Raw genomic sequence first — 6704 nt, 5'->3', positions numbered from 1 at the left:
TTAACTTGCCTTTATTTATTTATTTTTCTTTTGGACTGCTTGTTTAGACTCTGTTTGACTGGGTTTAGATAAGAAAACTTGAATAAAACTAACTTTATTTTGAGTTCTACTGATGAAAAATGCAATTTTAAAATGCTGTTTTTGGTGAATTTTTAGGCAAATAATAAATGCAAAGCACAATAATGTAAATATTGTACTGTTCTAAGTAAGGTACTTGTTGGGGAAGTGAAATGCTTGTATTCAAACTATCACAATTATGACCTTTCAAAATAAGTTTTTTTAAAGCAATTGTTTGAATATTAGCATTTGCTTCTAAGCTCTTAAAACACCAATTCCAAAAAAACACTTACAGATAAATCTTGAGTTATTCCAACTAGTTTTCTATTATTTGAAAATTGTTTTTATACTTATTTACTTTCAATTATCTTTTACTTTTAACTATATATTGAACAAGGAACCAATTTCTAAATAAACATAAAGAACAGTTTCAATGTAGAGTAAAACTAAATAATCTAATGTAACTTATATAGAAAGTCTGAGTGCAATATCAAAACTTAGAATTAAATTTCCATAGTAGTGAACAACTTTCAGTCTCTTCTGAATATTCAAAACAAGCAACTTCTCCTGAGACTAGAAAGTTAGCAGAGAAGATGAAAGAGATTTAAGCCCTGCCTGACTTCTAAAGGGATGCACTCTTTAATCCTTGAAGTAGTCATCTTGAGTAGCAAGAGTGTTTCTCAGTCTGTTCTCTGGATGAAATAGACAAGATACCAGTGTCTGTATACTTTGGTCCACAGATTTCTTTTGTGGGCCATTTTCAGAAGTCGGAATAACTTCATGAACTGAGCATTCATTTGGCAAAACTCCAGCTTCTGGATCAACTTCATTACAAGTGGTAGTTAACAGTTGTATAAGCAGGAGGTATGACATTACTCCTTTGTTCCCCAGCAGACCACTGAGGTGGCATCTGATAATTATAAACAGGGAGCTGATATCCAGGAATAACCTGAACTGGTGAACTTGGATAAGGAGGATATGCCTGAACATATTGTGTTATAGGATTCATCATGGTTGGAGGCTGCATGTAAGTTTTGGTGTTTGGATTACTCCTAACACTCTGAAACTGTGGTGGAGGAGGAAGGTTAAAAATCAAAAGATGTGGGCTGGATTTGTGGCTCAAGCACTTGCATGGCATGAGTGAGGCCCTGGGTTCCATCCTCAGAACTTCATATAAATAAATAAATCAATCAAAAAACCAAAGGACGAATGATATCGCTAATAAGTGAATGATGACACACAATGGGGGGTGGGAGGGGTTAGTGTTAGGGTTAGAGTTAGGGTTAGGGAGGGGGGCAAGAATGGAGGAAGGAAGGACTGTATAGAGGGAAAAGAGGGGTGGGACGGGTGGGGGGAAAGGGAAAAAATAACAGAATGAATCAAACAACATTACCCCAAGTAAATTTATGATTACACAAATGGTATGCCTTTACTCCATGTACAAACAGAGAAACAACATGTATCCCATTTGTTTACAATAAAAAAAATAGAGTATAAACTAAGTACAGCAAAATTCCAAACATTGGTTTTTAAAAAAATAAAAAGATGCCAAAGCAGGGAATAACTGCAAGGAACAAAATTACATAGGGAAGCAGAGCGTGGTGACACATGGTTATTGTGGATAGTGGTGACAGAGGATGGGGGAGCAGTGACTGAGATTGGGGGCCTCTGATGACTTCATGGCTGTGGCATGCCGGGTGCATGGGAATGTTTCTGTGCAAGGGCACAGCATGCCTAGCTGCTGTAGCAATGCCCTGCAAGAGGAGGCTCTGTGCAAGAGCCCTATCAGCTCTGGCCTTGATCTCAGGCACACAGCTCCCGGTAAGGAAGGAACTCTTATGCTAGACAACCACAATGTTTCACCAGCTCTGCTTCTCTAGTTCCTGCCTGCCTTACAGTAACATTAAACAATGGACTTTCTTGAGAGCTACACGAAACTCCTAACATTACACTTTGCAACTGTGGACTACAACTACAAAAAGCTACATAGGATGTCCTAGTTGCTGTAACTTTCCTGAATACAAAGAATAATGGTTGCATAGTCTTTAACCTGATAATGAGACATATATATAAATAAAGATTGCTGGCATAACTCTTTAGATCTGCATCTCCATCAGAGAGCAGAGCTCCACCTGATTCCAGCTTAATCTTCAAAAAAAATAGATAAATAAAAGAAAAGAAACATTGACAAAGTAAAAAACATTAATCAGGGGATGTGGTTGCTCATGATAAGCACATAAATTTCATTTCCTGATGGCAGGGCCCAGTTTCAGCTTTTTACCATGGAAATTTATCTGTGATTATACTATCTTCTCTACATCCACGTCATTATAAAATGAAACAAATCAGCCTTTGGGCACACCAGTTTGATTCATGATTATCTTCACTTTTTTTTACTAATCCACATCTGGCAAAGAAACTTCTGATTTTAGTTTCATCCATTCTAACATCAATTCCAACAAAAACAGTGTTTGGCATGATTTTGCCTTCCAGTAAAACATAGCCTTGGCTGGTGGTGGTTGATGAGGACTGGGTGCTGGCCTCTTGGGAGATGGTTGAGTTTGGAGTCAGAACTTGCAGCAGAAGTGATGGTGATACCCAGAAGTTCCTGCCGATGTGGTTCCACGGGGAAGCAGAGGCTACAATTCTGGGCTCCTGAATAGCCTGCTGGAGCCTCTTCCCAGCCTCCCACCAGTGAAGGAGCCAAAGGCAGAGGTATGAGGAAAATCAGGAGCAGCAGCAAGACTGAGAAGCCTTGGAGGTGAACAACCTAACTTAAAAACGTCCATAACCCAGGATTTTTAGGAAGTGAAACTGCCCTGGATGATACTTGCGTGGTGTGGTGGACACATGTCATTACACATCTGTTCACACTCACAGCATGCACAGTGGGAACCCTTATGTGAATGGTAGACTTTGGAAAGTAATGATGTGTCATTGTAGATTTACTAATTGCAACTAATGCACCACTCTGCTTGGGGAGTTGATAATGTGGAACATTATGAAGATTATTCACTGCACCCTTATTTACAACTGGATTAATATACATTTGGTGTTTGATAATTTGAGAATGTTCAGTGTTGGTATGGTTATATGATGGATGGAATACATCCATAAAATCTTCATATAGACTTTAATAATCATGAGCAGATTATGAATTCATAATGGAAGTTGTTCACGATATACTAAAGACAAAAAGATCACAAAGTAGTGCAATACAATCTCAATTGTGTGTCTAGGATGCAGTGTGAAAGTGGCATGGAGGATGTGAGCACCCACAGAGAAAAAGACCATGAGTATGTATACAAAACATTAACCAACCGGCTGTCCCTAGATGGTGACACAACCTCACATGGTGCTTATTTTTTGTACATTTCCATATTGCTCAAATTTTATTTTACAATGAGCATGTAACATATATTCACCTCCAATCAATAAAGCTACCTAAAGTATTTCTATTAGATTAATAATTTTTGTATAACATGATATTCTAACTTGCAGTAGGCTAATGCTAGAAAAAATGCTATGCAAAGAAAATCAAATGTTATCTTTTCAAAATCTCAATTATTTGCATGAAAAGTACACTGTAATATATACTTGTTTCTGATAGATTATTGGAAGGTCTGATAAGCCTCATTCTGGAGATGGAGATTATGTATCATTCTGATGGACATAATGGAACCAAAGATGTTTTTGAACAATGAATAAGAGCAGAATTTAGTAGAGTCTGAAAAGAATCTCAATTTTAAAGCATCATTTCTCACAGTCACAAATGATTAGTTAAGTCTCAAAGTTTGAGGACTTTCCTGGTCTGGAAGCTACTGGGTTGTGTTTTTTAGAAACATGTAATTTGAAAATAAAAATGACCTTGTTTATTTTTGTTTAGGTAACAGTTTTGGAAGTTAAATAGTTTAAGATGAAAGTGTATGAGTAAGCACCATGTCTTCATTTTAATCCAATTGTAGTCTCTAAATTTCCTTTTAATATACAAAGAAGCTGAATATTAGCCTAATACTCAAGGGGACCGGAAACTTACTTATCTTGAGAAAAAGAGTTGGGGAATCTACTTAATCTTATATTTTAAAAAATGACAGCAAATTGCTTCTTGCATGAATTACTTAATTTGGATGTGTTGAGCCCTATTGTTTGGGCTCATTGCTTTGATCTAAATTCTGAACTTAAGTTGTATGGGGGCAAACGCTGTGAGTTTGTTTTGGGGACCACCTGAAGAATTACGTAGCCACAAGTAGCCTCCTCCAATTCTTCCCTTCAAAAAAAATTATGTTTTCCATCATGAACTAATTATTCCTATTAGTGAACACACTGTGCCATGAAAACAACTGTTAAACTATAGGAAATCATATCTTCAGTTTCCAAAGGTTCTTTAAAATTAAAGAATATTTTTGATTGACAGGTCTTAATTGTACATATTAATGGGGTAAAGTAGGATATTTCAATACATGTTCACACATGCAATGATCACTTCCAAATCTCTAGTAAATAGAGAGTGTCTTTCTTTAGAAAACTCTTTCCTTTGGATTTAGAGTGACTCCGTGGATGTCAAAGGGTCACTGTTCTCACAGACAGAATAATTGCCTCGTTGAATTCAGACTGGTTTTTAGCTAATAATTGTTGTCTTTTTTTCCTAGCAGATATGCTTCTCAACTAGAGGGAAAACTTAAGTCATTTAACCCTTAACAGGTTTTCTGTTCCTTTGCCCATCATCTTTGGGAAGTGCTAAAAAGACAGAAGGATCAAGGTCTGTCTTCTCTCCCCAACTGCTTTATGTTGGGACTCCTCAAGGATAAGGCAGTTTGAAACCATCTTTTCTTTTCTTCCCATATCTTCTTCCCAGATGATTGTCTAAGTTCCCCTAAAGGATTATCTTTATGCACTGTCTCCCAAATGCATGTCTTCACTGAGATATTTCCCCTGAGAAATAAACCAACAGCTCCAACTTCTATAGAGACACCATCCTAGACCAGTGTGTTGGTGTTTTAGTCAGTTTTTTCCTGCTATGATTAAAAAAAAAAAAACCTAACAAGAACAATTTTAAAGGAGGAAAAGTTTATTTAGGGGCTCACTGTTTCAGAGGTTGATACCATAGCCAGCCATCTGGTTCGAGGTGAGGCAGAACATAATGCAGAAGAGTGTGCTGGAAGGAAGCAGAGAGAGAGACTCTAATCACCAGATACCAAATATGTACCCCAAAGGTATGCCCCCAATGACCCATCTCCTTCAGCCACACCCTACCAGCCACTCAATTAATCAATTAATCTCATCAAGGAATTAATTCTCTGGCTCTTATGATCCCAGTCATTTCTCCTCTGAGCCTTCTTCAGTTGTCTCACTTGTGAGCTTTTGGGGAACACCTCACATCCAAACCATAACAGTTGGAAGGAAGGCTGACGTGGACAATGATGGGCATCACTGAGATTTTTTGCCCAATTCTTTTCACTTCACAGAGGAGGAATCTGAGACCGATAAAGGTTCAGGGTTAAGTCTGCTTGGTATTTTCAGACCACCACCACATTTGTCAGAAACACTGCAAAATTAACATGTCCCCAAAATCTCTTCATTTTCTCCCCAGCCAGTTATCTCCTCCCCAGCTTGTCCTTTGACATTAAATGACACCATGGTTTCCCCACTATTCTTAAGCCAGAAAGTAGGAAATCAGACTTGATTTATCAGTTTCATTAGTAAATTCCTCAGCAAGTCCTACCAGGTCTCCTTGTAAACTATGTCTTAAGTTTGTCCACTTCTCTCAATGGCCACACTCTCTACCTTGTCCAGGCCACCATCAACTGCTTGGACCACTTGTCTTGCATTGCTCTAACTTTTTCACTAAAAACCTGCAGAAGTAATGGTTATGGTTTGACTGTTTCTCCCACATGTTCATGTTTAGGAAACTTAATCCTCAAATTGTATGCTAATGGCATTTAGAGGTGGAACCTTTGGGAAGTAACTAGGATTAGATAGTGTCAGGAGGATGGAACCACCATAATAGCATTAGCAGCTTTATAAGAAGAGGAAGAGAGACTAGAGTGAACACGCTTTCTCTGTCTCACCACATGATGCCCTCTGTCATGTTATGATACAGCAAGAAGGTCTTCACCAGATACTGGTGTCATGATCTAGACTTCCCAGACTCTAGAACTGTGAGCTAAATAAACCTCAATTCCTTATAAATTACCCAGTCTGAAGTATTTTGTGATAGCAAGCAAAAGCAGACTAAGACAGTGACTATACTAAAATGTAATTTGGAACCCAATAAGACTTAAGCACCTTTAAGACTCAGAATAGCATAAGTGATGGTGAGTTGCAGAACAAAGTGACCCTAGGGTGGTGAAGAATGGACAACAAGGAGCTGATGGGATGCAGTTACTGCCAAGTAAGTCACCAGCTATCTTGTGTCAGAGTGATGGTCAGGAGGTGATGTCCCTCTGCAAATGGCATGAATACTGTGGTATTATGAAGTGTTATACTTATTTAGGTCACAGGTCACAGCCAGCACTGGGTTGTTCATTAGTTCTGAGAACACAGATAACCCTGAAGCCCTGTACCCAGGACTGAAAGGATGGTATGGATGGCCACCAGTGTCCTTTCCAGCTCTGTCACTCTGTTATTCTGTGACTCTAGATAAGACT

General features: G+C 38.3%; 1 pseudogene; it reads right to left on the bottom strand.

Annotated features, from left to right (window-relative positions):
- Positions 1-630: 630 nt before the first annotated feature.
- On the bottom strand, positions 631-5885 carry LOC124965786 (deleted in azoospermia-like; annotated as a pseudogene).
- Between the last annotated feature and the right edge of the window lie 819 nt (positions 5886-6704).

The sequence above is a fragment of the Sciurus carolinensis genome, chromosome 15 (genome assembly GCF_902686445.1).
Source record: "Sciurus carolinensis chromosome 15, mSciCar1.2, whole genome shotgun sequence".
NCBI lineage: Eukaryota > Metazoa > Chordata > Mammalia > Rodentia > Sciuridae > Sciurus > Sciurus carolinensis.
Note: the sequence above shows the minus strand (reverse complement) of the source record. Positions and strands in the feature narration are given on the sequence as shown.